Below are 22,187 nucleotides of genomic sequence, written 5' to 3' on the forward strand. Positions count from 1 at the left end.
AGATCAGGTGACTTGTTCACGTGAGCAAATTTTTACTTAATTTGTAGTTTATCTCAGTTCAGTTCGTCAAGATACATTTTGGAACAGTCAATCTCAATTTAGATCATCGAAATGTTTTTAAACGATCCTCCGAGCGCTTCAGTTCAGCTTGGTTTTCCTCGATTTAGCTCGGCTACGTCATGGCAGCACGACATAGTGTAACCAGTAACTCAAGGCAAACAGCATGCCATTATTTTGCAAATGATTTCAGAAAAGTCACTTTGTGAATGTCAGTGTAACTTTATCCAGAGCCTCGTACAAATTGCACCTAGGTCTCATATGAGTAGCATAATGTTACCATTGCGGTTAACAAGCTAACAACAGCGCACCGTTATTTTAAAGATCATTTTACAAAAATGACGGCCACATAGTTTCATCCAGAGCCAGCATTTACTTGCCCCAAGCACATCGTTTAACCATAATTACCTCTTAAAAGAGCAAAAAATACATCCAAAACTTGTATCACTGAATTCAACAGAGCATCGCCAGGAAAGTGTCGGATCTCTGTTCTACGTAGCGCTGTGATTGGCCGGTCTGCGTTTAGGTGTACGCGGCTCCGGGAAAGGTCAATAGTACCGCATGCTGGAAACCGAGCCCCGGATCTGCCGGGGGAGAGCCGGTCCAGGATCCCCCTTGTAGTGCTAAGTGTTTCCTAAAAACCTCAGCGATGAGAAGACGCTAATGTAAGGAGATGAATCAGAAAAACATATTTTGCAGCCATGCCATGAATGCTGATGCTCTCTTCAGCCAAGATCCATGACTCCCAAGACTGTGATGAATATTCCACTTGTTAGCATGCATCATCATCTCCCTCAAACACACACGCACACACTTTCCTCCCACTCTGCTACTTGGCCTCGAGTGCCGACGGGAGATTAGCTGCTGTGGGAGAAGCACCGCTCCAACATTACTCTCTTGTTTAGAAGGTGAAATGAAAAATCACCCTGTGGTCCTAATCCTGCAGACACTCCACACACTCAATATTGTCCTCCAAGGGTGTGCTTCTTTTCACTTCCAGGGCTGCTATGGCGACTGCTGACGGGGGGGATGGAAAAAAAGCCCCACCAGAACGGATTTGTCGTGAAACTAAAGCAGCTTTTGCTTTTAAGATATGAATTGGAGAAGTCCCTGCAATACGGCGCTCTGTCCATAAGTGGTGCTAGAAAGCAGGCCGCTTGCCAAGAAGCCTTCACTTAGTCGCTCAATACAATGCGTGCGCCTATGAGTGTGTGTGTATTTGCATCCAAGCTCTCCACGTTAGATGGTCACAACGGCTAGTTAAACATTACAAGCGTGGTGAAGCAGTGGAACAAAACGGTATTTGTGTACGCGATTCCAAAGCAGAGCGCACAAGTGTAAATAAAAGCTCATTTCGGGCTTAAGTAGCGGAACCAAAATTGTTTAGGCATAGTTCGTTTGCACACAACCATCGGAACATTTCTCACATGTTGAACATGCAGTATATTTTGGGACTTTTTTTGGCCTAATTTTAAACTTAGACCTAGGGTGAAAATATAATACAGTACAGGATTTGTTGTAGTTTATTTGTAAGGCTAGAATGGATTAATAGCATTTAAGTTTCAGTCTTTTTACATATATGTGTATATATAGGTACATACCCATATATATTTTATGATGACTAATGCGGCCGAGCCTCACCCAGACTCAATCTCCAGTGGCCGACAGAATGATTGACAGCTACTTTTGGTTTACTTTTGTTGACAGTTTGGTGTATGTCTGTGCTCCAGCGTGATTGATGAGTCAGAATGACAATTCATTTTCATCCCATTAAAAGTGTTGTGAAAAGGATAACGATGTTTAGCAAACAACCAAGCGTTAGCCTGGACAAGGGCTAGAGGCCTTTCCCATGCATGTCTGCTTGACAGCCTCCAATATCCTCACAGCGACCACAAGAAGATGAATGAGCACCCACAACTTTGTACACCCACACAAACACAGACAGATGCAGGAAATGCAAGCGCAATCATCAAGCGGGTGGGCACGCTCGGGGTCAAAGGTGGCTTAAGTTGGCATTCGCCGCTAATCGACAACATGTTTGCTAGTTGAAAGGCTTCGCTCCGCTTTTAAGAAGTGCATCATTTTTTTTTGTTTTGTTAAAACAATCCAGCTTGCACATTAAGACTGACATATGTGTCTGATTAGCCTACCATGTTTTGATCATATTCCAGCCAAATTAAGAGCAGGTGCTTGGATTGTCTCTTGCTCTCACTCGCAAACGCACCCCAGAAAAATAGTGTTTGTATTTTTCGGCCAAGAGCGCAACAGTTGCTCAGAGAGCGTTGAAGATAGCCCGGGTGCACGCAGAGTGCACGGCCACAGGCATGACGAACACATGAATCCATAAAAGACGGCTCACAAGAATCCAAAGCCGTCATAAATAAAATGGCATGCGAGACATTTTCGCGATACACAACTAATTTCTCAAATCCCCCATGTTAAACTTCCAATAAAACTTCAAGTAAATTGATCAGAAATTGTACAGCCTTTTGGAACCCGGGTTCACCTCTAAAACACAGGTATTGTTTTTTTTCCGTCTCATAAAGGTGACAAAAATGAATGGAATCTTCTGCATGAAGTAAGACAAAGGAGACAAATTCCAAAAGAGAACCACTTTTTTTCCCCCCTCCAACAAAACCTGTGGCGACATGAGCAGGAGAGTGTTTGTCCTGCTCCAAGTGATGAGAGAAGGATCTGGCGAGACTGGAGGTGGGCCTCCTCCACATCCAGCACACTGGATGCGCCCGAATGGCCCCCCACATCCAAAAACACTCTCACTGACTGAGAGCAGCACACATACGTACACACACGGACGCCGATGACGGACACGTCTTCGGGCGTACTCGCACTAGGCAAACCGTCCCCCCAGCTTGAGAACTACTTGATGCCTCAAGTCCGGTACATTTGGCTGAGTGTTAGCGGGCTAAAACCTCAATATGCTTCCCTCTCCTGGGACGGTTGGAAGAAGCGGCCCATTCTTCGGCACGATCCATCGTAGGCTTTACATGTTCTGTAAATGATAAAGCGAGAAATCTTTCACTGAGGTGGCCAGAGTGACACAACATCTCAGTAAGAGGTGGCTACACGGGCGCGTACACATTATTTGCATTCTTGTACCACCTGCTAGAACTGACACGTTTATCTTACCATCCACTGTCAGGGTTTTATGAAATAAAATGCACACGTCGACAGAACCAACATACAAGCAGGAACCAGTCCAAGATACTAGATACTGAGAAAAATAAAGCTAATAATAACTGTACAGTACTTGAAGACCAGAAGACTATTGATGTCAGTATTTTGCAAGTACTACGTATTTTTCCGTGTCATTTTGTGTAGTGTATTGCATCCCGGCAAACACGCCATTCCAAGTGACCACAGGCTCATTACACTGCGGCCCTCTAATCCACCTACCTCAACGGGTTGGGGTGGTCTAGGGTTTGCAGAAGCCAGCTGGCCTGGCAGGGAATTACGCATTGGAACTGGCCGGCCTTTAGCGGCCTGCTCATGTCAATGCTTCCATCTTGTCGGCTTAGCTGCGGACATTTAGTCGGAAGAGTGAGCCAACACTAAAGAGGCATTACAATGAAATCTTGGAGGCTAAACGTTGCCTCGGCGAGAAACCCAGGAGCTGCATTTGACAGACAGTGACTACTTTTTAATTCAGTTTGGGAACCTAATGTGCTTTGTCAACAGACTACTTTTTACTAAACTATTTATTTTATGGATTTGTTTCAAAATAGAATGGTTACTGTTTTCAAGTCTTTCAATCTCAAGGGGCAAACTTTAGTACAATGTGTGAGTACATTTTTCTACCACTGGTTTTGTGCAGATAGTATCTCTTTTTTTCCTAATCAGAGAGGTTAAGCTAAAACAACAGTGTTAGACTCCCCGCTGATGAAGAAAACGTCTTGTATGGTTAATCTCCATTAAACACAGGAATTTGCATTGTTAGTGAACCATAAACAGAGTACAGACTATTAAACAGATATCAAACACATTTGCACGCCTCATTTCATAAACCATATGTTTCTGTTCTAAAACAAATGTGCTTTATCTCACTCTCTTCAATAACATGCCTCTTTTATGCATCTCGGCCGCATTGAAAAAGCCACGGGAGCCTTAGCGCTCGTCTCCCAGCATGCAGCGAGCCAAAGGAGTGCGGGGCCAAACGGGGGTGAGTCATGCTGCGGGAGCACGCTACTGGATGCAAAACAGAACGGTTGCTTCCTGCTGAGTGGAAACCGCAACTCGCATTAAGTCATTAGGCAGTAATTAGCCCGTGTGTTAGCGGCGGATAGGTAGCATAGCGAGAACGCAATGGAATCGGTACAGCTGTGGTATGCGTACGTGCGTGTGGGGCTGATGTAAACATGATTTTTTATTTAAGTCAGTATGTAGCTGCAGAACTCAGCATGATGCTTTGAGTTGTTTGTAACAACAATCGTTCTTCTCACCAAACAATCGTTAATTGATTAGTTGTCAATTCATCCTTCCACCTCTAATTTCCACCCAAATGCTTTGATCTGTATTTACATACATCTTCAACACAATCGCATCTTGACATAAACGCAGATCATAGGCCACTTGCTCCAAAGTGAATACTGCCTTGACCTAAAGCATAATCTTTCAATTTCCTCAGGCTCCAAAATATTCTTCTCGATACATAGGTGCACACTGACAACTCGGGGAGCGTATTTGCGATTTGTCAGATAAGACGTCGGCCCTCACCTGTAGGTGTTTATATGGGCCCATTTTTTAAAACCATGGCAACGACGCCTCGATATACCGCTTGTGGATGAACTGCGTGACCTCGCAGAAGCGAAACATACGCACGGCGGCAAGCTTCTTTTACGTACGTGCTTTTACATGAATCAACATGCCAAAAGCTACAAGCCATATTGAATGGAATCGTAATCATACTGAATCAAATCATTCCACTTGTAAAAACACCGTTCTTGAATCGTACCCATGTATTCAGATACCTATCGAACACTCGCAAGGTGCACGGAGCAGATTTGGAGAATGGCCATTCGGAGACCAGGCCTCGTTAAAGACAAAGCAACACAAATGGTGTTGCAACAAAAGCTAAAGAAGAAGCAAAATACACAGTTACACCCTGGAGTCGCTGAGAATAAAGTGGGCGCAGTTGAGTTTAAAACCAAGTCACGTCTCAGCTTTGATGAGGTCGGTCTGGTGTGTGTAAATAAACGGTCGTCTTCCTTATTCCTACTGGCGGGACCTCCTTATCACACGGAGGCCTGTCATTAGACATCCCGACATGCGAGCTTCATCCATTCATTATGTAATGATTAACTTTTAACAGCACATTACCAAATGCACTGTCTCGTGGAGGTTGTCTTTTATGGAGCCTGAAAATGCAACAGCACATACTGGAAGGGACGTTCAACTGTGGGACCGCATTCTTTGGACATGTGGGCCTTTTTATTGAGTGTTTCATTATCATTTCATTTTTCCTTTGTTGACTTAAAGCCAGATATTGGACAGACAGTGTTATGAATATTTGGGTTTTATGTCATAAAGATTGTCTTTTTTTCTTTTGAAGAAGTACAAAAGTTCAATGGAAAGTAGACAGACCATCTGATGTTTATTTATCTTTTGAACCAGGTAGCCTGTAAAATCCTTTTGTGATTTTACACCCTTTACTCAGAAGGACAGTCTTGGGGTTGGAGGTGATGTCGGCAATGTTTGCCTCCTAGTGGCAAACACTGTAATTACAACTTGTAAACGTGTTTATTTAATCGAAAACCACTCCGAGTTGCTCATCCCTGTGTTAGGGTAATGTGTATAATTTAAATTCAAAATACATTTGTACTTTTTTACTTTTACCTTCATAGGCCATGTCAATTATCAATTTAATTTCAGACAGTAGCCAGTTCAAAAATGGACAGTGGGCCCCAACTGGCTCCCAGCCTGTAGTTTCGCGACAGAAGGGAATTACGCTCACTGACCTGGCCTGGAGGGAAAAAAGGGAGATGAAAAAAATGGACAGCAGGGGTAGGACAACAGTCTTACATCATCTGCATGGCAGACTTATCTGTCTGGACTCGGGACCGGGTGGCATTCGTCTGGGCGAGCCGTGAGTCACATTTTCTGTTTACCTCCATTCATGAGGGCCGACAGCAGGGTGGCTTCCACCCGCGGGTTAGCGCACCATGCCAGGAATGTGCTGTGCCCACACCTTGCTAAACCGTGACCCCTTTCCTGTGGCGTAGGACCTGGTTCCTTTCTAAAACGCTCTCAGCTGGAACTGGTGCGGTATAAATAACCCTGCTGCTGTAGCCACTCTTCCTCTAGAGCAGACTCTTAGGTCAAACAATGTTGAAAATATATCATATTTGTTTTTGCCCATGGAGGTGGCTGATTTGTGGCATCTGAGACAATAAATGAAAGCGGGGCTGTTTGGACAAGACGAGAAATGTTTATTACACTTTTCAATGACGACTTTGACGCACAGAATTGACAAAATGCTCGCCAACGGCTTGCTTAAATAAACACACGTCTTTGCCAATATTGAGCAGATTTACACAAAGCGGGAGCTGTAATGAACGAGGGAAGTTTAGTAATTTATTGTTTCTAGTGTAGGCTGCTGTAGAATATATATGCTTTTTTTACTCTTAAAATTCCAGACAAAATGGAGTGACATTGTCTCATATTGCCAAACTGGTCTAGTCATTTGACTCACACAAACAAGAATGCCAATGCCTTAAAAAAATGAAATCAATGTCATTACATCTGTTCCTGTTCACACAAAAGATAAGCAGTCAGAATCTTGAAACCAAGGTACAAACCCAGTGATGATATTTAGCGTTACACACCAACTCACACAGGAAGAAGAGACATGCTAATGACTTAAAGATATTGTAAGAAACCGAACAAAGACCCTGGACTCATTCCACGGGGATGAGGCCACACTTGAAGTGAACCGAGACTGATGCTGAATGCAAATAAGCCCAATGAAAGCAACAAGTGGGCTAGAGATGCTGCGAGGTCCTTTTGCTCAACTTCTGGGAACGAGCACTTGGCATGTCTCACGAGGTTTATTTATGTCAGAACGACAATGATGCGTTCCCACCCGGCAACATTTTGGCAAGGATTTGCTCTCATTACAAGCACAGCGTCCTTCATGATGAGGAAAGATGGCACAAAGCGTCGTTACGATGCATTATATTGAAGTTGTGCAGTGGTATCACTACCACCACTCCGGCAGTGTGATGACTTCATCAGGGTCGACGCTCTGGGCATGCCATTCATCATTTCCGTTAGTGTATTGTACTTACATAAACGTACAGTGCAATGATGGTAAAAACAGAGACACTAAATCGTCTCGAAAAGTAGAGAAGTTGCCTAAGATGGCTCTACTGTCTGTGACTTAAACTGTAAATCAATCAAAGATTCCGCGGGGTCCACGGCGATCTCTTGGCACGGTCAGGATCCACTCAGAAGAGGAACACGGGCGAGCGCGCCAGTTCACACCGAAATATAAGCAAATACTTGACGAGCGAGCTTGCTTCCAGGAAAAGCCAGAGCCCGGAGGAGATAGCTGCTAATCTGAGCGTGAAGCAGAAAGCCAAACACGGGGCGACCGCGGGGCAGGCCACCCGAGCACGACAGCCAAATGCATCAGACACCTTTGGGTGATACCAAACCACAAGACGTGCAAGAGGTCCGGGGCGCCAAGGCAAGAGTAACGCAGCTGTGGCCCGCCGTTGAAAGGACGGACGGCGCTGAAAATGTCAGTGATGCACAACAGAAGATTCACCCACTACAACTGTTGGAGCATTTTACAACCCGTGGTTTCCTGAAGGATATTAAACGAGTAGTTTTGCAGTACGTAAAAGGTGGCTTTGCCAAGTTTTTACTGTGTATTTGAAAGGGGAACAAAAATTTCAAGGATTCTACTTTCAGGAGAAACAAGCCAGGGAGTTTTTCAGACAACACTGAGAAAAGCGGGTCGAAAGGATCTAAAGGATGATCTTCAATATTCAAGCAAGGACTAATCTAGGTTAGAAAGAGTTCAAAGATGTGACTGACTGTATGACTGATGTGTTCTAGGTTGAAGGTAAAACCGTTCTTCCTCAACCGTTTTCAGATCCCACAAAACAACAGTCACCCTGGTAGCATCCGTCCAACTGTGTCTGGGGATTCCATTGAGCTATGCGGAAGACCAAAGCGTCTTTGCTCAAGACTGTAATTCACTTTGACAGCAGACAATAACAGAGTGACTCTTTCACAAACATGTTAAGGACACGAATGTGGGATTTCCCCATATTGTTGTTTGTGGAAAAGCCTGTTAGCCCTCAATATGTCACATTCCTCGCCGTCACAAGGCACGGCGGACCACATGGCCTTGACTTGTGTTGTGGCTTTCCTCAAGAGTCGCCAACCATATTTCACAAACACGCACTCGCCAGCGTTCGCATAAACCTCAGTCGCGTTGAAGTTGCTCTGAGCATATTCGCATGTGTGTGTGTGAATACACGGCTCCTGGTTGGTGTCGAGATCAATTTCAAGCGAGGGCACATATGCTGGAACGCTCATGCACGCAAAAATGTATCTAAAGATATGAGTGCCCACCCATAAGGAAGTAAGCACAAAATAATATAGTAAACAGGAAATGTGGGCGTCAGGAGGCCAAATGCGTCGTGCAGTTTCAGCTCCGGCCAGTTCATCGGCGTCTAATCCCAGGCAAAACCGTCAAACAGCTGAAAGACAAATGGAATATATGTTGTCTGATGTATTCAACTAAGTCACAAATCAAATATTTGACAGTGTATGTATGTAAATGAGACGTGTGCAGCCGCGTTATTGCCTACAGCTGGTAAGCGGGCAACGTTCTTGGCGGACCTGGCCCGCTGCCACCCTTCGCTTCCTGTCATTATCTGTTCTTTGTGTCTCAGTGACGGCCGTGTGCACATAATGAATAGGCATCTCTTTTCCATTAAAATAATACCCTCATCAAGCGCACTCCTGTCAGCGGAGATGCGTTTGCGGCTGAGCGAGTTCCAGCCGTGGCAGTTCAGCCGGCCAAAGGCTGGAATTTTAATTGGCCCACAGCAATCGGATGAGACGGCTGGTTTTGAAAGATGACTGCAAGAAAAGCCTCGCAGTTATTTGCACGACTTTACGAGTACAGTGATGCCTTGATTTACGAGTGCCCCAACCTGAGATTACTGGGGGCTGCCAATCATTCTTCTTCGCAGAGCGACTCCAACCCAGTATTGAAATCGTTAAAAAATGCAATCCACCGATTTAGGACAGGGCTTAATTCACGGGGTACATGCGTAAATTGATTGTCGACAAACAGCAGCTTGTCGATGGACTACAAAGAGGAAGCGCTTCAAAAGAGGAGAATGAAAGTGTGTTTGGGGGGGATGGCCATGTCCTTTTGAGTCTCAGGGAGATTAGACATTTCTTCGAGTGACAAAACACCTTATTAACCTCCGCCTAACCTCTGAGGATTGACCTCTGACTCATGACCCTGACACCACCGCGCTTTCCTCAGGGGAGTCGTCAGCGTGGCCCCTTTCATTATGACTAAAGGCAGCGTCGCCACGCCAAAGAAAAGGGAGAATGCGGCCATTGAAAATGGAGGGATGTAAGGGGGAGTAGAGTTTAATTACAGATACAGCACCTCTGGTAATCCACTCTCGCTCCATTCATCCCAGGGGGCGAGGGAGGGGCGGCGGGGTTGGGGGTGTCCACGGCGAGATGAGAAGTTTAGAACAAGAGGTCAGAGAAACTTTGGCTAAGAACACGGGTCTTTATCAAATCCACCGACAAATCCCGCAGATTAGCCCGCGCCATTGTTTTCAGGAAGTCCACTCCCACCGACCCAGAATGCAGAAAGGCAGCGGATTTAGGAACTTTTTGCCTATGCTCCAAGCCACTGAGCTTGGACGGCGGGATGACACAGGGAGGAAGGGGTTGTCAGGAAGACTTGGGCTCAAACACACAAAAAGCTCTGACCAGAAGATTCCAATGATTGTTCCTGACTTTGCAGACGGATGACGGGACCGCTTCCCCTCCCCGACTGTGATCTCTCCGCAGATCATATGTTCTTTGGAAACTCTTATCACTCTGAATGCTTTTCATATTTGCACGGCCCACCACGCTGCTGAATCTTGGTCAAAATGTCACATTCTTCCCTTTGAATAAACACTTTGCTTTCCCTCCCTGCAGTGTCACTTCACCGCAACCGAAATCACCGACATGTGATATAAGGAACACATGTGAAGTGACCAAATATTGCATTGCTCGATTCTGACCGAGGCCTATTCCTTTGTCTTCCCGTCCTCATGTCTCTGGCTGCGAGCTTTCTGCACCATTCAGTTTGTGCAAATGGGGCATCGGAGTGATGACAAGGAGAAGAGATCACGTGCAAAAAAAGTGAAACCTGCACCTTATTTAGCCTTAAAACACAGCCAGACGAAGTGGATCACACACAAGCGCAGACACAAAAGACAAATGATTTATTATGGCTTTCAGTAGAAATACCTGAGGACGGAAGGAAGGCGCTCAGGTGTGTTCCTGGCAGAGCAGAGTGTGTTGGGAAGAGTGTTGGTGCTGAGAGACGAGCTGGAATGAAGAATTCATTGCAAGTGGGTTGCCAGACGTCAACAACATTTTGAAACTTTTGACTTCTGCACTAGTTGCTAGCCTCTCCATTCTCCACTGTTGATTGTGACGTTAACAAGACATGACATTGAAATTGTCACAGGATCAGACGAAAAACTTGGTGGTATCCCAGCGCTTCTTGCCCACCTTAAGATTTTTGCTCCAGCTCCCGTTACCCTTGTGAGGACAAGCAATTAGTTTGACTTGCATTTTGTATAGTAGTGATGATTTCTATGATTGTGACTGGATCTAGTAAGAGGTGGATTAAGTTGAGCAAGACCGTTGTGAAGGCCCAGATACCAAATGCAGAGCCTGCCAGTTTCCACAGGTAGCACGTCGCCTGCATTATTTCCTCTCACCTGGTCCCTAACTTCGGGAACTATGTCTTGTCAGCATAGTGGTTGAGGTGTGGTCAACTTTAAACACTTGAGAAAACAATGTGGCTTCAAAAATGACAACTTGATGAAAAAACAACATTTGCAGAAACTAAATCGAGCTGCCGCAACTGCGCACATGAAAACATGGCCACTGGCGTGGGTGCGAAATGACACAGCCAGCCTATTAAGTGTCAGTCGGCGACTGGCAGATTTTCCCACTGTGCCGTGGGGATGTTGGACAAAGTGAATGACACAGCAGTTTGTGTGCTCCTCTAACATGGTGACATCTGTCACATCTGCAAGCCATCGAGCAGGGCTGTGAATAAAAGCTTAGGGTCCTTTGAAGCCGCGCAACATCCAGAAGAAATTATGTGTCCGATTGTTTCACTGCACACATTGTTCTATTGTAGCAATAAATCTGCTCGCTGGCGACAACCATGTTGCTCCAAGCCGCGATGAACATGTGGACGAAGAATGCGAACGGAGCCGCGTTTCATCCGACATATTACAAAAATGCTAATGATGTTTGGGAACAGACGCCGGTTTGGAAATATAGTGTTCCTATTTGTGGTTCGCTTCTTACAAAGCCCCCAATGGGGGGGTTATATCCCAATATATTTTCTGCTATTTCTAAAATGCACTCAAATGCAACAAGGGGGGCGACACCATAGCCTCTGCGGCATCATGGTGCCAGTCAGGTATGTTGCCACATTCTAATTATATCTTCTCTAAGAGGGTCGTCATAACAAGGAAACCATACCTATCATATCAGGCCTTAGCATTTTGGTTCAAACGCAAACAACGTAGCATTATGATACACTGCTTAGCCTAGAGCAGACCCAAGTGTCAGTACCACTGATTAGCTTTACTCAGCGCGTTATCTTGGTTTAATTATGGGTAAGAACATTTCCAATTCCTTTGCAAAATGCGTCACATATGCCCAAAGATCATAATTTACCCAAAATCTGCTGTTTCAGAATACATCCGGAACTTTAATGTTAAAAAAAACCCAATTGATTGAAGCCATTGATGTTCTAGTGTTTCACATAAAGTAGACGACTTGATCTGACATAGCATAAGTTCCTATGTAATTCCATGCAAATATGCCCCCTAGTGGCTGTGTGCATTATAGAAATGAGATTTGATAACGCTGTGTAGTTGCTTTTGAGTGAACATCCCGTATCCGCTCCCACCCTGTGAGCATCACATCAGCGTAAAATCCAGCCTGGCTTCTAAAAACAGTCACTGGCAAATGGAAGGAAAAGACAATATTTAAGGAGAAGTCCTAAATAACCGGACCACACACACACACACACACTCACTCACACACACACATAATAATTTACACACAGACACTAACGCGAGCATGCATGCATGCTAAGTGCTTACACCTACACAGCAGCTCTGCTTCCTTTCCAAGCCTCATCCTGACATCCTGACACCGCGGTTAACCTTCAGGTACACCTTCACTGCTCTTAAAAAACCCAACAGTGTTTAGTTTGAAACGGATAGACTGGAACACTGGTGGGAAAAGAGCCTCGGTATGCGCGGCTATGAACTCGTCGTAGCTTCTGTTACTAATTTCTGTCTGGGACGAAGCGCATAAAACAAAAACGACATGGGGACAAGTTGGAGGAGTTCATCGCATTGATGCCTTCTCTTCAGTGTGACGTCCACAAGGCCACGAAACTGGAAGAAGAGCAATGTGGCTTGAGTCAGCTATGTGGATTGCGTAGAAAAAATCATGGTCTGCGGCTTTGCATTGTACCCGTGCTCGACTTGACAATATCTGAGCCCTCCAGCTAACCTCTCTCTGAGAAGCACAATTATTGAAATATGTCGACAATTTTTCATGTTCTGGATAGTTTTGCAAGAGGGTGACTGAAGTTATTGTAAATGTGGCACTGGAACGCGCCACAGGGCAATCCCACTCGCTGTTGTTCCAGGACGGCCTGTGATTTGTTAGCCACATCACTACGGCAGAACTAAAAGGTTTGTCAAGACACCAAAATAGCCTCAACCCGTCATGTGTTTGTGCAAGTTGTATTTGCAACGACACCGGCAATTTCAAGTTGGAACACGCAGAAAATTTAGCATCTTTAATTTTGCAGCTCATAACATCATCGTAATCATCCAGACCACCTCACTGGATCTCGCACTTATAAATCCATCCTGGCCATTTTTAGTCAATTCTTTCTGACACTGATGCAGTTAGATTGAGTATTTTGTAATGATTGGCTTGCATAAACACCAGCCATCGATCACAGGGGCCTCCGGGCTTCCATAGATTTGAATTTAGTGTCATCTTACGTCATCATCAACATTCCTGAGTCTCGCTTGGGTCCATTTCCGCTGGTGTAATAACGCAATTGTTCAGATGGGTAGTGTGAAATGAAAGTGCTCTGTTTACTGTAAGCTTTCAAAAGGAATTCCGGTGCGGACTAACGTCGATGTTGATGTGATGCGTTTGTGCGGTTTCCTCCGAGAAATAAACAGGTAGCAACCTGCGTCAAGGTTGAATCCTTCAATCTGCGCTCAGTGTTTACGTTGCCATGTAGTAAATCTAGGCACATTATGTTACCATAATACGTCTGTTTCATCGACCTTGCATAAATCCGAGTGTGTTTTTCCATGCGTAATGTTAAGAGACTGCAAACGCATTGCTTACTGTCAATTCAGTTTGGATTACAAAACTTTACGGTATGCGCTCCGTGCCGCTGACTCTCCGAGACGGATGCTAATCAAAAATGACAAGATCAAACTCGCCAGTGGTCACCGAGAGTAAATAGTCAGCATGAAAGCCTTGCGAAAATAAAGGCTTCCACATGTCATCCTTCGAGGAACTCGATCCATCAAAAAAAAAAAAGGCCTGGACAAGTGCTTTTAGTCTGTGGTACTCTGCTGAGTGAGGTCGGATTGGCGGATAGCCGCACAACTTTAGAGTCGTGATGGACGTAATGTGCAGAAGGATGGTGAGCGATAGCTAAGAGGATGGAAGACTTTGATGGTGTAGCTCAGTTTCCCAAAACGGCGAGCCAATATACACAAAACCGCACGGCACATTACCAAACAAAAATGTCACAAAAAGTTCACAGTCAAGTATTGATGGTCTAAATTTACTCACAAATATGTTTAGATTAGTTGAAACCAAAAACGGTTTGTCTGTTATCTATATAGCAACAGTAGGAAACAAGGGAATTCTACCATGTGACAGAATATTAATTAATTGTTGAACCTGTTGCTATATGCCGTTGACATTAGCTTTAGCAAATAATCTGTGATCTCTTGCGATAACTTTATCCTTGCGCTGATCATGAAAATGTACAAATGTTCATTTGCAAATCTAAACACTTGCAGTCATTTGATTGCTATTCACTCTTTGCCAAACTGCTGCTTCCTGAAAAGTATGTTGTGTTGATTTTACTGCCACCACATTTGGCTCGTATCGCAAGTCTCCTGTCATAGGTCAAGCAAAAAAATCTGTTCTAAAAACCAATCAGTTGAGTCACTCTTATCTCAAAGCACCACAATAGTGTCACACCCCTAGTAAATGACATTTGTTCCACTCGTGGAATGCATCACGCAACCACAATAGAACATCCAAAAGCCGTTTTTTCCAATCCAAGCATCCGGCTTCCTGTGAAACAAGGTGGTCAGGGCCGGTGGCCGCACTGCACTTTGGCCATCCGATGTGTCTCGATTCTCCTTATGGTGGAACAGTGTGTGCAAGTGGAGCGAAAGGCATAACTTCCTGAGGTCAAGGCAGAATAAAGCGCTAGCAGGCTTTCAAATAAAAACGCCTTTGTTTGGCTTAAAAGGAGGTTGAGGTTTTGGGGTTTCGGTCCAACACTCCCACGCCACCTCCACTCCGCTCTGTTACAATAGTAGCCTTAAGGATCCAGTGCGTGCGTGCGTGTGTATGTGTGTGTGTGCTTTTGTTTTTAACACAAGGTGGTGATTGGCAGAAAGCGTGTTTCGCCAAGGCCCACATATTGTAAATGTCAGCTGTGTGTACATTAGGAGAAGCCTTACTAGGAATACGGCGTTGGGACGTAGTTTCCCCTTGACGTTGCCTAATAAACAAATCAGACGTCAACATTCAGGGAAAGGAGCGTAACGCAAACCAAAAGGTTCGCTGGGATAGTCCGCTCCTTCCTTCCCCTCTACGGCCCGGGTCTCTATATTTCAGGCTTTGAGGCTTATGTCTGAAACAAAAGCAAAATTATGGCTCTGGTTTGGCAGGGGGAGAGCGCGGTGACCCCGCCATGCGGTTTTCCTGGGCCAGACCGGGGAGAGAGCGAGGTGGGGAGAAGAATTTGTGTGAATGTACTTTGTGTATTTGACACAAAGCCCTACTATCCACAGCTAATCTCAATGTGAGATGAGTAAAGGGAGGGGGGGGGGACGAAAGGTAAACCGAAAATACTTTGATTAACCTCGCATCGCAGCAGAATTTAAGAGGTATCTCAGAAGAATTCCGCAAAAAAGGATTCACTGTGTTGTTTCAAAGTAATATCCCAATACAGCCAATATCACTGCATGTTTGTCTCAATGCTATGCCAAAATGTTGCTGGGTCACTCTGACCTGCTGCCTGTTTAACCACAAAAACAAACAAATAAAAAAAATATCTTTTTATGAATGCTGGAAAATTAATCAGTTTTACATAACTCTTTCCACCTTAAATTGTTTTGACTTGTCTTCTCCCCAAAGGGTGATGAATAAAATGACATCAGAAATGAATTTTATGTCTGTGTATTAAGATGGGATTAAATAAAATGTCACCCAGATGGTCTGGTCCTAAAAAAAATATATATAATACTGTAATTTGAAAATGCTTCAGACATGATCTACTTACCAATAAGACTTCAACTCAACTTTTGTTCAAAATCAATAAGGCTCTCACTTTGATGCTGGACATAGCTTTTCATGTAAAAATATATTGGGAATCCATTTTGTACAGTATTTGGGATGAAACATGTCATTTCTCATTAACCCAGCCACGGCAGAGACATAAAAATAAATGGAAGTGGGTGTATTTTAAGACCCTCGAGCAGATGGATCACCCGAAAGTAAAACAATCAGTTAAGAGAGCTCACGATTTGCCTTTTCCTGCATCGCAATGTGTGGTCTCGCGCCCTATTTAGACTCGGTGGGTGACCACTGTACAATTAGCTACGCCGTGTTAGACAGCAGCGTCTGAAAAAAAAGAATGAACTCGGGATTCCTGTGACTGAAATGTCTTCTCGTGTTTACGGCTTTCCTCCTACTATGTTCGCCAGCTTTTGCTTGATTGTCACATCAGATCAGACAATTCTCAAAACCACTATTTATGTCTTGTTTATGTCAAGTGCTGAAGTCGAGTCCTTGCCTCACGCCTCGGATGGTAAGGCAACATTATCGACAATAGTTGCTTACGCGTTATCGGTTTGTTTGGAGAGTGGTAATAGGACATCTGCCTCACATTCCAGAGTTTCTCGGATTAGAATCCGTCAAAGGTCAATTGAAGACTCAAACTCTTCCATCAATGTAAATGGTAGACTCTTGTGTGTCCTGTGGATAACTTTTGACCCATCCAAAGTCAGTTGGGATAGGCTCCAGCTCACCCATGACCTTAATTAAGTTAAGCACTTTAGATGGATGGATGATTGCCCAAGATGCATTTTTGGTTTATATAAAGGATTGCCCTCCGACAGATGCCCAATAAAGTGACGACGCATCTTGGGCCTCTGTATGGGGGGAATACGCCAAGTTCTTTTACACATCTACGACTTGCCAAAAGACAGCGCAGTGTTAAAGTGGGCCAGCCTTCAACTTTTGAGTGGAAGGTGTCAGCACCATTAAATTGATGGATTCTTCTCTACACTGGAGCGTATCGCCAAGCATCCAGCGAGGTCGCACTGCAGATGTCAGTCAGCAACTTCTGATTGCTGTCTCATATCCCGAATACGACAGTGAGGAGAGTTTTTGAAGCCTGAGGCGTACAATTTGGAAGGGTTGTGCAACAATACAGATAAATCAAATGATGGTTTTAATCCATGTGGCCAAATGGGGCTTTTTATCCGCACTGGTGGAGCAGAGCCGTAAGGATATCAATGTGCCGAGAGAGGCCCGTGATAGTCTTGAGTGATAATTGTGTTTAAAAAAAATAAAATAAAAATAAAGCCACAATTGTGGTGTCGTATGCTAAAGTCATCACACAGAGATCGGTTAACTGCAAGTGTGTCTTAATCAAAGGCAGCATGCGTACTCGAGCAGAAGTACAGATACTTGTTTAAGTACTGATTCAAGTACAGAAATGAAATATTTGGACTTGATTTCTTTTCACCACTGGTGTTAATGTGGAATTTGTGTGCTGATGCTTTTCCAAGTGGTGCTACAGGGAGTCTCTGGGACATGAACCACTTTTAGCCTCATCAACCCTTTGGCCATTCGGTGAGCATGAAAAGAATAACCCGTCAGCTGTATTGCATCCAGTGCCCGAGCAGAAGTGATCAATTAAACGCACAACTTTTGACAGTCTGATAGGATGAGATCACGAGCACATGTGGATCTCCTTGTGCAATTGAAACCACCCATAGCAAGGCATGTCAACGTCTGATTGGTTTTACGAGCTAGAAATGACGGACGACCGTTCCTATCACAATATGGCTGCCTTGCTAGCATAAATATGGCGGCTACGTAGCCCTCGATTGTACAAGGAGCCATATTTGAGGCGTAGCCGATGGTGAAATGTCTGCAATCCATTCCAGCGATGAATAAAATCAATGTATCCTGGAATTCAAGCTATACCCGACATACAACTTTTAAACACTTTACAGCTAAGTAGCAATTTTAGCATAGTTGGATGATGGTGAACCCCTAATAAAAAACTTTGGCATGGTTGAGTTAAGTGCAGTATGAGCTGTGGACAAATGGGGAAAGGGGGAACAGAGGTCAACTGGGTATAATGGATCTACTTTAATAAAGAAGGAATGTGTGTGTGATGAATGAGACAGAACAATATAGGCCATTAAGATGACATTTTCTGGGCTGGAATCTTCCGCCTTCATTGTCACGTCTCATAGGCGATGGCAGAGGCTGCTTCTCTCCGTCGTGCGTCTTCTCCAACACTCAGCGGGTCTGCTCCTAATTGTGGCAGGGCGAACATCATCGGCGAGACTCCTTCTATTATTCTTCATTTTATCCCGCAGACACCCGAATGAAAACAGCTACGGTAGTTTTTCGACGAGCTACATTTTCCACGGCGAACGGCCGCAAGCTCTAAAAAGCAAAGTGCCGTCATCACTCAGGAATCCGAGAGACACCAAAAGGCCTGAGTTTTATTACAGTGCAAACAATTACGGGAGGTGCAAATTTTCTAATCGGTAAAGAATGACAGCAGTTTGCAGGAATGAGTCGCATGAGCAATGGGAAATATCTTCCACCTGGGGCAACATAGTTGGCATCTCTGGCTCAAAATTTTAAGGTTCAGGGTTCAAATCTTGGTTTAGGATTTCCTGTGTGGACTTTGCATGTTGTGTGGGTTTTGGCGCAGTACCCCTGACGTCCTCCTGCAGGTGATTAATATGCATGCGAGTATAACAGAATACAGTAAGTCAGGGTTTTGGGTTCAGACAGTGGTGGTAAGTAGCGGCTTAAGTCTAACTAAGTCTTAAATGAAGACGGTCCCCGTTCGCAAATACTCGGCACGGCACTATCTGGAATTGATCTGAAGAGCAATCATCAAGTTACAGCTAATTTTTTCATAGTCTCAGCAGTGTTGCATGTGATTGGGACAATGTGTATAAAAATATTTTCTGAAGTCAATTTCCCCTATAGATATTTCCCTCCACTCTCAGTAACTGGATCCTGCCTTTAATAGCGTTTTGTAGCAAGGGACAAGGCTGTAACCAATTGTCCCAGCGACCACAACAAAGAGGGTTAAGGGAAAGAGCAAAAGCCTTGGCACAATATGGAGCCCAAAGATCAATGACTTCCAGATCCTCCTCTGGCTTAACTGTCTTATCGGAAGCATCTGCTTGCAGCTTTACCGCAACAAGCTGGTAAGACATGTACACGACAGGGGGCTCTATGAATGTCACACTCATGGGGCGAAGATGTCATAGTTAAATGCATTGGTTCTCGAACGAGGGAGTGTAGCTTGGGGGGTCATTATGTAGCATGGACTCACTTGGGACAATTACAACCTCTGATGTGATTGTGAGGATAGAAGATTTTTCTTTAATGGACAATGCAAGCCATGTGGTCCTGAAGTGGACCCCACTAGGTTTTGCTCTCAAAGGAGGCTGGCAAAGTCAACAGATGGAAGTGGCATCGCTACGGTAACCATGAAATGACCTCCACTTTGTCTTAACCCTGCTAATACCAGGGCAACACTTTGATAGACCGTGCGGACAAAGGCAAATCTGAATAGTTTCTTTTTAGCTAGTATTCGTTTGTTCGCAACAGATGACACTTGAAGACAGCTCAAGGTGTCTACGCTGAGTGGTGATGGTGACGTTATGTGTACTTAGTCGCAGACAAAACAACACTTTGCAGACACAGCAAATGCCCGAGCAGTGAAAGCACAAATAACGTGTTGGGCGATACGTATGTAAGGAAAACAGTCATTGTGGGCTGTAGCGTTGATCCACGAAGTACCTACTGAGTCAACTGTTAGGTCATGAGTCATTTAAAGAATTTGAGCGCCTCCATTTGTATCAGTGGTTATCCAGTGCAATTGCACTGTGCGGTTAGCTAGCTAGCGATGGCTGCCCTTTGTATGATTCGCTCGCATCGTTTATAGAGCGTCTCATTACACACAGAAAAAGAGAATACAAAAACATTTGCAAGGAGTCGAAGTTATGAATGTTGTTTGCTTCAAGCAAGTAAAAAAAAAAACTGGCGTTAACCTCAGAGGTGTCCTGGCTGGCCCGCCAATATCATAGCCCAGTTCGAAAGGTGATCTGAGGTCAACATCAGCAATGACACACAATGTTCCTTATTACAAGCCAGTGAAGTGTCACATCATTTCAAGGCTGTTATTTTAAGGTCAAATTCCCACACGTTTTTGCTTTAATACCGTACATTTGAAATGCATTAAATAGGGAACATGTGGCAATAAAAAAAGTCAAAACAAAATCATGATAAACATTCCAAAAACAGCTAGCCGCTCTTTTCCAGAAAACATTGCTTTTTATTGAAGTTTTATGCGGCCATATTTTAATTTGACTGTGACTCATTGCATGTGTGTTCCCCCCTGAATAAACAATATGCTTCTCATCCTCACGAGGACGCAAATTGTGACAAGTGAATGGCCATAGAGCCATTTAGGTGTCCATCATGTTGTGTGTCATGTGGTTAGATGTGTTTCATCGTGGTATGCATCCACATGAGCATTTCTCACTGAGCCACTGCACACTGAATTTTCATGAGTACACCTCAGCTCCATGTTACCAAGTGGGACGGATCCACTGTGTACTCTGGCAACAAGTTGAGCTCAGTAATGACTGTAAATGGTTACTTTTCAAATGTATAAGTTATGGGAGGACACACTTGTGTGCCTTGTGTGTGTGTTTCCCCCCTCCTTCCTTCTGGAGTGTCTGTCAACTTAAACCTCAGCAAGGCATCTGCATCATACAGCCGTATAAGCCTCTTGGATCACTGCAACATTTGTCAAACAGTCAAATTCTTGAATGACCATCGTGCTATTTTGGGAAGACATCTTAATAAATTCAGATTTTACTCTCTGGCAATGGTTGGAACATTTAGGGGGTGAGTTTTTTGCCTCAGAAATTGAGTTGTACTCGTTTGGATGCTCTGGCAAGCTTTTGTAGCAGCATAGTAATGTTCAGGAGGCCGCTGCGCAGTAGAAGGGCATTGTTGAAGGTGCTTGCCTGGTGCTGCATTGTGCTGGAGAGGTCTGCCATCTGTTGGACTGGAGCAAAATCTCACTTTGTAAACACTTTCTGATGCAGAGCAGAATTACTCTCGTGCAGTCGTGATTCACATGCAAATAAAGTGAAATTTGTCCATCGTAATTTATTTTTTAAACGATGGGAAGAAACTCGTTAGGTATCACAAGGACTCCTTGTATTCTGTACGCCTTCGTTGTGAAATGAGGAGTAGGACGCCTGGAAAGAGGAGTCAGTAGTCTTGAGGCCCTGGCTGGGGTAGGACGACCCTCAGCCTTCAAATTCTCAGTACCAGGAGAACTGACCACCATTGCAAAGCTGGGTCCTGCCTCCATTCGTACAGTGAGTCATCAGACCCAATTGGATTTGAGTTAGAGCAGACCGGTTCACTCTTGGCTCGGGATGGAATATCTGACTGAAGATGTTTGCTCACTCGATATTGAACTCTCCTTCAGTCGAATCCGTCCGGAATCCGAGCTCGCTCTGTTTTACCCCACACGGATTGGATGATGATCAACTGCAGCCACTAACTGTGTATCTTAGGTCATATTATTTCCTTGTTTCCATTTTTGGATTATCGCAGCATATCAAATGATGCGGATTTTCGGACCCTCTTTTATGTAGACGGCGGTGTTAACCCGCCACCCTCCCATTATCTGCGAGGAGGCTAATCGAGTCCTAAAATCCATCACAGCTGACGACTGCGCAGGTCGGGATGTAAGCGCCTCCCCTCTATTGTCTTTGAAGCATCGGCAAGCTTTGGCCGCAGTAATGATTACAGCCTCGTTCGTCTCTGATGTTTTACGGGAAAAAGAAGACTTCACTGATGAACCTAATTAGAAATGTGCTTTCCTGCCACATCTGACCACGCTGCCATGTTTCACAAAGAAACACTTTCCCGGAAATCCTATCTCACCGCAAACGTGCCCACATGCACGCACCGACTATCTGGTGCGGATGCTTCTTGCGTCCCCGGCGAGGGCGCTCGGAGGCCAAGCTGTTGAGCCACCTCTTTGCCGGTAGGCAGATATCATTTGGCGCCAAGACAAACAGAATGTTCCAAATGTCACCATGGGAACTGACGTTCCGCAGACCGCTGGGAATAAAAAGTCCACTGGGCCCAAGATAGCACTGTTTGCATCTTTCTGTTTGTTGGCTAATATTGACCCGTCTGAACGATTGTAATCAAGTTTCCTGTTGTTGTAATTCCGACTATTGCGC

Source organism: Syngnathus acus, chromosome 6, assembly GCF_901709675.1.
Source record: "Syngnathus acus chromosome 6, fSynAcu1.2, whole genome shotgun sequence".
NCBI lineage: Eukaryota > Metazoa > Chordata > Actinopteri > Syngnathiformes > Syngnathidae > Syngnathus > Syngnathus acus.